At 42.0% G+C, this 14,922-nt stretch overlaps 1 protein-coding gene across 3 annotated transcripts in view; it reads right to left on the bottom strand.

Annotated features, from left to right (window-relative positions):
* The window catches only part of gtdc1 (glycosyltransferase-like domain containing 1), a 46,619-nt gene that overhangs the window by 14,548 nt on the left and 17,149 nt on the right, over positions 1 to 14,922 (bottom strand). The gene's annotated exons all lie outside the window — the stretch shown is intronic.

The following is a 14,922-nucleotide window of genomic DNA, read 5'->3' as shown; positions in this document are numbered from 1 at the left end:
AAGGTTAACACTTTTTTGGTTACTACATGATTCCGTAAATGTTATTTCATAGTTTTGATGTCTACACTACTATTCTACAATGTAGAAAATAGTAAAAAAAAACAAAAAAAACTTGAATGAGTAGGTCCAAACGTTTGACTGGTACTGTAGGGAAAGATAGCCTACCTTTAGATAATTTTTTGATCAATAGGACTGTAAACTTCCCAAATGTAAGAGGATTCTCATTGTATTTAGCTACAGTTGAAGTCGGAAGTTTACAAACACAAATTTCTTGTTAACAAACTATAGTTTTGGCAAGTCGGTTAGGACATCTACTTTGTGCATGACACAAGTAATTTTTCCAAAAATTGTTTACGGACAGATTATTTCACTGTATCACAATTCCAGTGGGTCAGAAGTTTACATACACTAAGTTGACTGTGCCTTTAAACAGCTTGGAAAATTCCAGAAAAGGATGTCATGGCTTTAGAAGCTTCTGATAGGCTAATTGACATAATTTGAGTCAATTGGAGGTGTACCTGTGGATGTATTTCAAGGCCTACCTTCAAACTCAGTGACTCTTTGCTTGACATCATGGGAAAATCAAAAGAAATCAGCAAAGACCTCAGAAATAAAATTGTAGACCTCCACAAGTCTGGTTCATCCTTGGGAGCAATTTCCAAACGCCTTAAGGTACCACGTTCATCTGTACAAACAATAGTATGCAAGTATAAACACCATGGGACCACGCAGCTGTCATACCACTCAGGAAGGAGACACGTTCTGTCTCCTAGAGATGATCGTACTTTGGTGCGAAAAGTGCAAATCAATCCCAGAACAACAGCAAAGGACCTTGTGAAGATGCTGGAGGAAACGGGTACAAAAGTATCTATATCCACAGTAAAACAAGTCCTATATCGACATAACCTGAAAGGCCGCTCAGCAAGGAAGAAGCCACTGCTCCAAATCCACCATAAAAAAGCCAGACTATGGTTTGCAACTGCACATGGGGACAGAGATCGTACTTTTCGTACAGAATCGTACAAAAACAGAACTGTTTGGCCATAATGACCATCGTTATGTTTGGAGGAAAAAGGGGGAGGCTTGCAAGCCGAAGAACACCATCCCAACCGTGAAGCACGGGGGTGGCAGCATCATGTTGTGGGGGTGCTTTGCTGCAGGAGGGACTGGTGCACTTCACAAAATAGATAGTAGCATGAGGAATGAAAATGATGTGGATATATTGATGCAACATCTCAAGACATCAGTCAGGAAGTTAAAGCTTGGTCGCAAATGGGTCTTCCAAATGGACAATGACCCCAAGCCTACTTCCAAATTTGTGGCAAAATGGCTTAAGGACAACAAAGTCAAGGTATTGGAGTGGCCATCACAAATCCCTGACCTCAATCCCATAGAAAATTTGTGGGCAGAACTGAAAAAGCATGTACGTGCAATGAGGCCTATAAACCTGACTCATTTACACCAGCTCTGTCTGGAGGAATGGGCCAAAATTCACCCAACTTATTGTGGGAAGCTTCTGGAAGGCTACCCAAAACATTTGCCCCAAGTTAAACAATTTAAAGGCAATGCTACCAAATACTAATTGAGTGTATGTAAACTTCTGACCCACTGGGAATGTGATGAAAGAAATAAAAGCTGAAATAAATCATTCTCTCTACTGTTATTCTGACATTTCACATTCTCAAAATAAAGTGGTGATCCTAACTGACCTAAGACAGGGAATTTTTACGAGAATTAAATGTCAGGAATTGTTAAAAACTGAGTTTAAATGTATTTGGCTAAGGTGTATGTAAACTTCCAACTTCAACTGTATTTTTGTTGAATGTATTATGACACTTTAAAAAAAATTTTTTTACAATAAAGAGTTTAATTTTTAAAAAACAAAAAAACATGTCAGTCATTTCTCATAGCCTCCACTTAGTCTATTCTATCGCTGTTGTATTACTGTGGAGCCTCTGGCCTGCCTGGAGACATGGGTTAACCCTGTGAGGCTTGTGGGGCTCTGAAGTCATCAACATGATGCTGGCCTGTGATGGAGATGGAGCTTGTGTTCTAGGAATATTGTTTAAATGCATTTACCCATGCACACACACTGTTCAATTTCACAGCAATCGAAGTAGATATGAAAATCTCCTCATAGAACTGTATCCATCTCGTGCATTGTGAATGGTTTGCTTCACTAATGAAAACAAAAAACGGAGAAGATCTTCCGACGCTACCGAAATCCTCTGTCTTTGTCAGGTTGCTTTGCTTGGAGAGGCAGACTTGGATGAGGAAGAGAACAAGTACGGAAAGATGCTGATGTCACTGACGAAGGAATGGGAAACACATTTAAAGTGCTGGCACCAAGGCAAGTGTTCGTGGCTAGGGTGAATTTATGAAGGCAGGAGCCACTGCTTTTCATGCTACAGAGTGGCATAGAGCGAGGGTCTTGTTACTGTTCTAGTCAGTCTAGAGATCCAGTCTACTTATTACTTCTGGATGATACCACAAGGCCAGACCAAGGTTAGGCCAATAAGTATTTAGTCAAGAATTACTGGTTCACAGAGGAATTGTCATTGGCTTTATAAATACCTGTATTTTTCCAGTGGGTGAGGAAGACAAAAGATACGGTATATCAAAGCATACCGCACACAGCCTTGGTCTTTCTTAGCAACTACACCTGAATGAACCAGCAACTATTGTAGCAAATACAGTGGAGTTTAGGCCCATTTCATTAAAAGCTTGTTACGGATGCCAGAAGAATCCTGTGGTGAGAATGACATCATGGCGTGACGAATCTCCGCTAACAGATTTAGCAACGTTACCATAAGATGTTCATGGTGTTTAAAAAAAAATATTTCTGGAAAAGTCATCTACAATTAAGCAATGGGTGTGGTAGCCTATAGGCTACAGTATATGGTTCCACTGCACTTCATTGGGTAAAACCAGTTTCCTAATGTCAACTTCCTTAATCATCTACCTCAAGCACTACTGTCTTTCACATATTGAATCCTTCTTGAGGAAAGAGACTGAAGAGAGGGTGATAATACTGCCTTAGGTGTGGAAAGATTAGCATAAAGAATGCATGAAAACATATGGCTAGGCTAGAGGACAAATGTTAAGCGCTGTCCGTCTCTAGCAATGCACTTGCGTTATTAGAATCTATAAAGCCTTTCTTTTCAGAACTGTGTTGCTGAAATCAAGCAGCAAGACGTTACCTTGACAAGGCATTGATAAACCTGACAAAGTGGGATAGAGTGGGCAGATGGATAAAGAACCTAACCGATATGGACATGGGATGGCCTCTGCCGTACAGCTGGACTGTGGAGCTGACAAAGAGCCAGTTGTGGTTAGGTATGACCAATGAGGCTGCCTCACAGTCCCCTAGGAATATTTTATTCGATAAGCCATTTTAAAAATTGGATGAAGGGGTTTAGACTAGGGGCAATAAAAACGCTGCCGTATCTACCGGCAGAGAGCGAGAGAGAGAGGGAAAAAGAGGGAGAGAGAGCGGTACTTAGGGAGAATGCCGCCAATTAGCTTATTTATAAATCAACAGCAATTTCTGTGATGGCTTTACCTCTGCATTTGATTAAATGTGAAAGGATGAAGGGGGGAGTCAAAGTCAAAAATCATTTGATCTAATTTCCTTTATTGGCAATAATCACAAGTGTCTCTCCCACTGGGTAATGAAAAACGGCAGTGATCTTGAGCCACGGTGAGAATGGGCTCTGCTCTGCTCTGGGGAGGGAGGAAAATGGAGGCATCTGGGCTGTACACTCACACAGTAGCATTACACAGGCTAGCCAAGGACTGTTTGGTACATAAATAATGTACAACCTCACATGAAACACGTACCCAAAGAAGACCATTATACCTAGGATAGGATAAAGTAATCCTTCTCACCCCCCCCCCCCCCCCCCTTAAAAGATTTAGATGCACTATTGTAAAGTGGCTGTTCCACTGGATGTCATAAGGTGAATGCACCAATTTGTAAGTCGCTCTGGATAAGAGCGTCTGCTAAATGACTTAAATGTAAATGTAAATGTAAGACCAAAGTGCTGCTTGCTAATATGATAAGTATTAGCTATGACAATGATTCATTGTAGGTGATGGGGTTTCTTCTTTGTTTGTGAGGTTGAGGTCAGATCTATAGCACATGTGGTACCAGGAGTTGATCAACATAGGTTCCCAATAAGTAATTGAGTTAGAACTAAACACAGAGTCCTGTTTTTAACGACAACAGACACCACTGTTGAGATTATCTAAGGACACTCCCTGGTCCTTCCAGGATGAATCTGACCTGACAAAGTAGGAGTGAGTGTTCAGAGTAGGACAGAATACAGGGCACGGAACCATCCAAAGGTTTAGCATCGAGGTTACTGTCCTGAGGGCATCACTTCAAAACAATCTCATCAGCATAATCCCCAAAACTAGCCATTTAGCCCATCTAATAGTGGCTTGATGAGGGACGGCCAGGCCAGTCAGCTACTCTTTAGCCGTTCCTGAGGCAGCCAGAGTACTGGGAGAAGCCTCAGCCTCCGTGGCACGGGCAGAGCAGGTCATTAAAGCCCATTAAGATCTACATTACAGTCATTATGAGGCTGGCGAGCTGACCCTTTAGTCAGAAACTATCGGCGCAGTCCACTCTGCAGCACTCCTATGAGGGATGCTGGTCTACTCGATATGGCATGGCGAACGGAGGCTACGGTCAGCGAGAGGACCCAGGGGGGGAATTCCCCACGAGTGTTCTGACTTAGACAGAGATTAAGGTGGAAGGGGAGCGAGGAGGACGGAGGAGGATGGAGGACGTTTTGCCTTGAGTATCATGGATGACTGTAGAGCTCAGAGCCTGAGACCCAAAAGTCATAAAATAATAGGGAGTTTTTTGTGGTGGTTATTGTGGGAAAATTATGACATTATGTAACATGCATATGGCTTGCAAAATGTGACATCGGGAACAAGCAGCTTACACCAGAGGCACAGAAGCCCAGACATCTGCTGTGGAGCGCAGATCGTGCGGTAATACCCTCCGATACACAAAATATAACCTGTCCGCTCAATGTTTTTCATCCAGGTTGAGCTTCGGACATGAAAATCCCCATGTTAGGATTTGATTTGTTGTCACAAACACAGAGAGGGATATGGAGGTTCCATAATGCATTGCAAACAAGAGCGAGAAAAAAGTACAACATAAAGCATAGATCCTTCAGAAATATCCAACTGACCTCCGTCCTCACAATACTAGTGACCGTTTTCCTCTGTGGCAGTAAACCATCATCTTTTACTGGGTTGGAACTAGGATTGCCAAGGGAGGTTATATTACTGGAAACTTTCAAAGTTGACAAGTAAATTACCAGAATTTGGGTAAATTAAGTTACGTTTTGGGGGGAAATTTTATAAGATGACATCTAGTGGCCTGTTTGGGTACTTCAGATTATCATAGGTGTCTTTAATTATCTCTGGCCCTTTGTGTGGCCTTATTACATGTACAATATACAATTGTTATACACTGCTCAAAAAAATAAAGGGAACACTTAAACATCACAATGTAACTCCAAGTCAATCACACTTCTGTGAAATCAAACTGTCCACTTAGGAAGCAACACTGATTGACAATAAATTTCACATGCTGTTGTGCAAATGGAATAGACAAAAGGTTGAAATTATAGGCAATTAGTAAGACACCCCCAAAAAAGGAATGGTTCTGCAGGTGGTGACCACAGACCACTTCTCAGTTCCTATGCTTCCTGGCTGATGTTTTGGTCACTTTTGAATGGTGGCGGTGCTTTCACTCTAGTGGTAGCATGAGACAGAGTCTACAACCCACACAAGTGGCTCAGGTAGTGCAGCTCATCCAGGATGGCACATCAATGCGAGCTGTGGCAAAAAGGTTTGCTGTGTCTGTCAGCGTAGTGTCCAGAGCATGGAGGCGCTACCAGGAGACAGGCCAGTACATCAGGAGACGTGGAGGAGGCCGTAGGAGGGCAACAACCCAGCAGCAGGACCGCTACCTCCGCCTTTGTGCAAGGAGGAGCACTGCCAGAGCCCTGCAAAATGACCTCCAGCAGGCCACAAATGTGCATGTGTCTGCTCAAATGGTCAGAAACAGACTCCATGAGGGTGGTATGAGGGCCCGACGTCCACAGGTGGGGGTTGTGCTTACAGCCCAACACCGTGCAGGACGTTTGGCATTTGCCAGAGAACACCAAGATTGGCAAATTCGCCACTGGCGCCCTGTGCTCTTCACAGATGAAAGCAGGTTCACACTGAGCACATGAGCACATGTGACAGACGTGACAGAGTCTGGAGACGCCGTGGAGAACGTTCTGCTGCCTGCAACATCCTCCAGAATGACCGGTTTGGCGGTGGGTCAGTCATGGTGTGGGGTGGCATTTCTTTGTGGGGCCGCACAGCCCTCCATGTGCTCGCCAGAGGTAGCCTGACTGCCATTAGGTACCGAGATGAGATCCTCAGACCCCTTGTGAGACCATATGCTGACACATGCACATTTGTGGCCTGCTGGAGGTCATTTTGCAGGGCTCTGGCAGTGCACCTCCTTGCACAAAGGCGGAGGTAGCGGTCCTGCCGCTGGGTTGTTGCCCTCCTACGGCCTCCTCCACGTCTCCTGATGTACTGGCCTGTCTCCTGGTAGCGCCTCCATGCTCTGGACACTACGCTGACAGACACAGCAAACCTTTTTGCCACAGCTCGCATTGATGTGCCATCCTGGATGAACTGCACTACCTGAGCCACTTGTGTGGGTTATAGACTCCGTCTCATGCTACCACTAGAGTGAAAGCACCGCCACCATTCAAAAGTGACCAAAACATCAGCCAGGAAGCATAGGAACTGAGAAGTGGTCTGTGGTCACCACCTGCAGAACCATTCCTTTTTTGGGGGTGTCTTACTAATTGCCTATAATTTCCACCTTTTGTCTATTCCATTTGCACAACAGCATGTGAAATTTATTGTCAATCAGTGTTGCTTCCTAAGTGGACAGTTTGATTTCACAGAAGTGTGATTGACTTGGAGTTACATTGTGATGTTTAAGTGTTCCCTTTATTTTTTTGAGCAGTGTATTTAATAAAAATGGTTAATAAAACATTTATGACAAAGCTGTATAAATATGAAACATTAACTTAGTGAATACCATTGGTGTATGAGGGTTTCAGCTTGAAACAGGGCAGCAGGTAGCCTAGCGGTTAAGAGGGTGGGCCAGTAACCGAAAGGTTGCTGTCTCGAATCCCCGAGCCGACTAGGTGAAATATCTGTCGTTGTGCCCTTGAGCAAGGCACTTAACTCAAATTGCTCCTGTAAATTGCTCTTAATAAGAGCACCTGCTAAAATATAAATATCCTTTACGTATTTTCTTACACACTTTTGTTTATTTTACTGTCAAAATGTCTGTTGTAAATATTTTGGTGCCAAACTGGTGGCAGTTGTGAAAAAAAGCCAATAGTTTGAGTTAATTGAAAATAATAATAATAATTTTTGATAAGATGCTTTTTTCATTAATTAGGCTATTTTCTCTTGAACCATATTGTATATCTACTAGAAACTCATGAACAGAATGGACACAGATAAAATATATATATATATATATATATATATATATATATATATATATATATATATATATATATATATATATATATATATATATATATATATATATATATATATATGTTATACATTGTAACATTTACCAGTTACCAAAATTAACAGATTGCCATAGATTACCTGTTAATTAATCAAATCAAATGGTATTGGTCACATACACGTTATTAGCAGTTATTGCGGGTGTAGCGAAATGCTTGTGCTTCTAGCTCCGACAGTGGTGTAATATCTAACAAGTAATATCTAACAAACTACACACAAATGTTAGTAGGAATAAATTAAAACTATAAACATAAGGACGAGCAATATCAGAGCGGAACAGACTAAGATACAGTAGAATAGTATAGAAAACAGTATATACATATGAGATGAGCAATGCAGATATGTAAGCATTATTCGGTGAATGAGATAACGTAGAACAGTATATACACATGAGATGAGTAATGGCAAATATATAAACATTAAGTGACTAAGAGACCATAGAATAGTATAGAATACAGCATATACAGTTGAAGTCTGAAGTTTACATACACCAAATACATTTAAACTCAGTTTTTCACAATTCCTGACATTTAATCCTAGTAAAAATTCCCTGTCCTAGGTCAATAAGGATCACCACTTTATTTTAAGAATGTGAAATGTCAGAATAACAGTAGAGAGAATGATTTATTTCAGCTTTTATTTATTTCATCACATTCCCAGTGGGTCAGAAGTTTACATACACTCAATTAGTATTTGGTAGCATTGCTTTATTAATTGTTTAACTTGGGTCAAACGTTTCGGGTAGCCTTCCAGAAGCTTACCACAATAAGTTGGGTGAATGTTGGCCCATTTCTCCTCACAGAGCTGGTGTAACGGAGTCAGGTTTGTAGGCCTCTTTGCTAACACAAGCCTTTTCAGTTCTGCCCACATATTTTCTATATGATTGAGGTCAGGGCATTGTGATGGCCACTCCAATAGCTTGACTTTGTTGTCCTTAAGCCATTTTGCCACACATTTGGAAGTATGCTTGGGGTCATTGTCCATTTGGAAGACCCATTTGCAACCAAGCTTTAACTTCCTGACTGATGTCTTGAGATGTTGCATCAATATATCCGCATAATTTTCCAACCTCATGATGCCATCTATTTTGTGAAGTGCACCAGTCCCTCCTGCAGAAAAGCACCCCCACAACATGATGCTGCCATCACCGTGCTTCACGGTTGGGATGGTGTTCTTCGACTTGCAAGCATCCCCCTTTTTCTTCCAAACATAACGATGGTCATTATGGCCAAACAGTTCTACTTTTGTTTCATCAGACCAGAGGACATTTCTCCAAAAAGTACGATCTTTGTCCCCATGTGCAGTTGCAAACTGTAATCTGGCTTTTTTATGGCGGTTTTGGAGCAGTGGCTTCTTCCTTGCTGAGCAGCCTTTCAGGTTATGTCGATGTAGGACTCGTTTTACTGTGGATATACAGTGGGGAGAACAAGTATTTGATACACTGCCGATTTTGCAGGTTTTCCTACTTACAAAGCATGTAGAGGTCTGTCATTTTTATCATAGGTACACTTCAACTGTGAGAGACGGAATCTAAAACAAAAATCCAGAAAATCACATTGTATGATTTTTAAGTAATTAATTTGCATTTTATTGCATGACATAAGTATTTGATCACCTACCAACCAGTAAGAATTCCGGCTCTCACAGACCTGTTAGTTTTTCTTTAAGAAGCCCTCCTGTTCTCCACTCATTACCTGTATTAACTGCACCTGTTTGAACTCGTTACCTGTATAAAAGACACCTGTCCACACACTCAATCAAACAGACTCCAACCTCTCCACAATGGCCAAGACCAGAGAGCTGTGTAAGGACATCAGGGATAAATTGTAGACCTGTACAAGGCTGGGATGGGCTACAGGACAATAGCCAAGCAGCTTGGTGAGAAGGCAACAACTGTTGGCACAATTATTAGAAAATGGAAGAAGTTCAAGATGACGGTCAATCACCCTCGGTCTGGGGCTCCATGCAAGATCTCACCTCGTGGGGCATCAATGATCATGAGGAATGTGAGGGATCAGCCCAGAACTACACGGCAGGACCTGGTCAATGACCTGAAGAGAGCTGGGACCACAGTCTCAAAGAAAACCATTAGTAACACACTACGCCGTCATGGATTAAAATCCTGCAGCGCACGCAAGGTCCCCCTGCTCAAGCCAGCGCATGTCCAGGCCCGTCTGAAGTTTGCCAATGACCATCTGGATGATCCAGAGGAGGAATGGGAGAAGGTCATGTGGTCTGATGAGACAAAAATAGAGCTTTTTGCTCTAAACTCCACTCGCCGTGTTTGGAGGAATAGAAGGATGAGTACAACCCCAAGAACACCATCCCAACCGTGAAGCATGGAGGTGGAAACATCATTCTTTGGGGATGCTTTTCTGCAAAGGGGACAGGACGACTGCACCGTATTGAGGGGAGGATGGATGGGGCCATGTATCGCGAGATCTTGACCAACAACCTCCTTCCCTCAGTAAGAGCATTGAAGATGGGTCGTGGCTGGGTCTTCCAGCATGACAACGACCCGAAACACACAGCCAGGGCAACTAAGGAGTGGCTCCGTAAGAAGCATCTCAAGGTCCTGGAGTGGCCTAGCCAGTCTCCAGACCTGAACCCAATAGAAAATCTTTGGAGGGAGCCGAAAGTCCGTATTGCCCAGCGACAGCCCCGAAACCTGAAGGATCTGGAGAAGGTCTGTATGGAGGAGTGGGCCAAAATCCCTGCTGCAGTGTGTGCAAACCTGGTCAAGAACTACAGGAAACGTATGATCTCTGTAATTGCAAACTAAGGTTTCTGTACCAAATATTCAGTTCTGCTTTTCTGATGTATCAAATACTTATGTCATGCAATAAAATGCAAATTAATTACTTAAAAATCATACAATGTGATTTTCTGGATTTTTGTTTTAGATTCCTTCTCTCACAGTTGAAGTGTACCTATGATAAAAATTACAGACCTCTACATGCTTTGTAAGTAGGAAAACCTGCAAAATTGTCAGTGTATCAAATACTTGTTCTCCCCACTGTATATACTTTTGTACCCGTTTCCTCCAGCATCTTCACACGGTCCTTTGCTGTTGTTCTGTGATTGATTTGCACTTTTCGCACCAAAGTACGTTCATCTCTAGGAGACAGAACGCGTCTCCTTCCTGAACGGTATGACGGCTGTGTGGTCCCATAGTGTTTATACTTGCATACTATTGTTTGTACAGATGAATGTGGTACCTTCGGGCGTTTGGAAATTGCTCCCAAGGATGAACCAGACTTGTGGAGGTCTTGGCTGATTTCTTTTGATTTTCCCATGATGTCAAGCAAAGAAGCACTGAGTTTGAAGGTAGGCCTTGAAATACATCCACGGGTACACTTCCAATTGACTCAAATGATGTCACATAGCCTATCAGAAGCTTCTAAAGTCATGACATCATTTTCTGGAATTTTCCAAGCTGTTTAAAAGGCACAGTCAACTTAGTGTATGTAAACTTCTGACTAGAGGTCGACCGATTATGATTTTTCAACGCCGATACCGATTATTGGAGGACCAAAAAAAGGCGATACCGATTAAATCGGCCGATATTTTAAAAATGGATGTATTTATTTGTAATAATGACAATTACAACAATACTGAATGAACACTTTTATTTGAACTTAATATAATACATCAATAAAATCAATTTAGCCTCAAATAAAATCATCAAACATGTTCAATTTGGTTTAAATAATGCAAAAACAAAGTGTTGGAGAAGAAAGTAAAAATGCAATATGTGCCATGTAAAAAAGCTAACGTTTAAGTTCCTTGCTCAGAACATGAGAACATATGAAAGCTGGTGGTTCCTTTTAACATGAATATCTTCAATATTCCCAGGTAAGAAGTTTTAGGTTGTAGTTATTATCGGAATTATAGGGCCATTTCTCTCTATACCATTTGTATTTCATATACCTTTGACTATTGGATGTTCTTATAGGCACTTTAGTATTGCCAGTGTAACAGTATAACCTCCACCCCTCTCCTCGCCCCTACCTGGGCTCGAACCAGGAACACATCGACAAAAGTTACCCACAAAGCATCGTTACCCATCGCTCCACAAAAGCCGCAGCCCTTGCAGAGCAAGGGGAACAACTACTTCAAGGTCTCAGAATGAGTGACATCACTGATTGAAATGCTATTAGCGCGCACCCCGCTAACTAGCTCGGGAGTTGATAGGCTTGAAGTCATAAACAGCTCAATGCTTGAAGCACAGCGAAGAGCTGCTGGCAAATGCACGAAAGTGCTGTTTGAATGAATGCTTACGAGCCTGCTGCTGCCTACCACCGCTCAGTCAGACTGCTCTATCAAATATCAAATCATATACTTAATTATAACATAATAACACACAGAAATACGAGCCTTAGGTCATTAATATGGTCAAATCCGGAAACTATCATTTAAAAAACAAAACATTTATTCTTTCAGTGAATTACGGAACCGTTCCGTATTTTATCTAACGGGTGGCATCCATAAGTCTAAATATTCCTGTTACACTGCACAACCTTCAATGTCATGTCATAATTACGTACAATTCTGGCAAATTAGTTCGCAACGAGCCAGGCGGCCCAAACTGTTGCATATACCCTGACTCTGCGTGCAATGAACACAAGAGAAGTGACACAATTTCCCTAGTTTAATATTGCCTGCTAACCTGGATTTCTTCTAACTAAATATGCAGGTTTAATAAAATATACTTCTGTGTATTGATTTTAAGAAAGGCATTGATGTTTATGGTTAGGTACATTCGTGCAACGATTGTGCTTTTTCGCAAATGCGCTTTGTTAAATCATGATGATGATGAGTAATGCCAGATATGTAAACATTATTAAAGTGACTCGTGTTCCATTCCTTAAAGTGGCCAGTGATTCCTAGTCTATGCCTATAGGCAGCAGCCTCTAATGTGCTAGTGATGGCTGTTTAACAGTCTGATGGCCTTGAGACAGAAACTGTTTTTCAGTCTCTCGGTCCCAGCTTTGATGCACCTTTACTGACCTTGCCTTCTGGATGATAGCGGGGTGAACAGGCAGTGGCTCTGGTAATTTACCAAAATGACTGAAGATTTCAGTAACTTAGGTAAATTACTGGTAGCTTTGCAGCCCTAGTTGAAACACAGACCAAAATTAGCGCCTTTCATTGTGACACGCAAGCACCATCCATCCCAAGGGGACAAGACTCAGAAGTCATTCTGTTCCAATTAAAACACTCTGTGTGCACCGTGATGTCATGCTCTGTGGACCCATCATGGTCACATGCTTGTCATTGTCCTTCTAAATGTAAAGTATGGGGTATAAATCTAATTTGTGTAATGGGATAAACATTCAGAACAATATGGCACAGGACAGATATCAAATCAAACTTTGTTTGTCACATGTGCCGAATACAAGTGTAGCCCTTAACGTGAAATGCTTACTTACAAGTCCTTAACCAACAGTGTAGTTCAAGAAGAGTTAAGAAAATATTTACCAAATAAACTCAAGTTAAAATAATTATAAAAAGTAACACAATAAAATAATAATAACGAGGCTATATACGGGGGTACCGGTACCAAGTCAATGTGCAGGGGTACAGGTTAGTCGAGGTAATTTGTACATGTAGGTAGGGGTGAAGTGACTATGCATAGATGATAAACTGTGAGTAGCAGCAGTGTACAAAACAAATGGGGTGGGGTCAATGTAAGTTTACTTTACGGGTTGTAGATGTAGTCTGTGGGACTACAGGTTGTAGATGTAGTCTGTGGGACTACAGGTTGTAGATGTAGTCTGTGGGACTACAGGTTGTAGATGTAGTCTGTGGGACTACAGGTTGTAGATGTAGTCTGTGGGACTACAGGTTGTAGATGTAGTCTGTGGGACTACAGGTTGTAGATGTAGTCTGTGGGACTACAGGTTGTAGATGTAGTCTGTGGGACTACAGGTTGTAGATGTATAACTAAAATGAACATGAAAGTAACATAACAGTACTTATTGTTAGTGTTATTGGGATTAGTTCAGATATCAGTCTTTGGAGGGTTTGTCATGGACACACTCTCAGTAACAATTTTGTTATTGAGAACGTGTGACGCACATTGCAGACGAGCCATGTGCTAAATGTAGAAATAAATAGGTGATCATTTTCAATATCCTCCTCTATCAGCTTTGGCTGAGGCAAAGCTCCCCTAGTTAGGAGATTATTGCATTGTGTAGCTTGTTTTGAAAACACCCATTTTTCTTGATTATGTCACCACTGAACAGATGCCAATGTGTGTTAGCTAAAGTTTGGTATTAAGGATAAATCACCAATGCAGGGTTTGATCCTTAATTCGTTCCTATTCATCACGGTTAGTTCCCCGTACTTCAAAGCCACCATATGGACCTAATTGTGGTCGTTCCTGGCACATGAGCGACTGAAAGCTGAGGCACTACCGTACCTCCAGTTTCGCTGTGCACTGTCATCATACTTTGTGCTGAGCATTTATTGCATACGGTTCTGTACTCAAGCTACATGCCAGGTGAACTAAACTGGAGGATTTTTTTTTGGGGGGGGGGGGGGGGGATAGTGGAGGGGGGAAAGTAGAATGAAAGGATGGGGAGTTGGAAGATATAAGAGGATAAAGGAGGACAGAAGTCAAATCAAGGTAAATAGAAAAAAGGTGCCCACCGACCAACAGCTGTTTTCATCACGTCACAGATGAGCTTATACAGGGGTGGTTTGATTAGGAGAGATAGGCTTCCCCCTCCTCCTCACAGGCAGGGTGACCGCCGGTCGGTGACTGGAGAGTAATCAAAGAGGAGATTGTGGGATGAGCGTCGGGTCATCTGAGGATGACAGGCTCAGGAGGCAAATGGTGACAGCGGATTTGACCCCTGCGGGCCAGAGCAGAGCAGGGCCTGCTGGCTGGGCTGGCTGGCTGGGCTGGCCTGGGTGGCTGGGTGAGTGAGGTTTAGGGAGATTTACCTCATCATCTCAGGCTGTATCTAAACGGTGTCATGATCAAGATTAGAGGTTAAATTGGAGTACACAACAGATTACATGGTCATATAAATCTGTTGAACACAACATATTGTTCTATATTTTCATTAGTGGTAAACAAGGGGATAAATATCTGGGATCAGTTGAAAGTCTATCCATGAACAAAGTCAGAGAGAACGTGGTGAATCATCTGAATTAAATTCACAGGGAGGTGGTATGTATCATACATTTGATAATACAAATAATGGAATCAAGCAGACAATGTAGCTTGAATTCTTTACACTTTTCTACATATCATCAGGAGACTAAATA

The sequence above is a fragment of the Salvelinus alpinus genome, chromosome 20, assembly GCF_045679555.1.
Source record: "Salvelinus alpinus chromosome 20, SLU_Salpinus.1, whole genome shotgun sequence".
Taxonomy (NCBI): Eukaryota; Metazoa; Chordata; class Actinopteri; order Salmoniformes; family Salmonidae; genus Salvelinus; species Salvelinus alpinus.
Note: the sequence above shows the minus strand (reverse complement) of the source record. Positions and strands in the feature narration are given on the sequence as shown.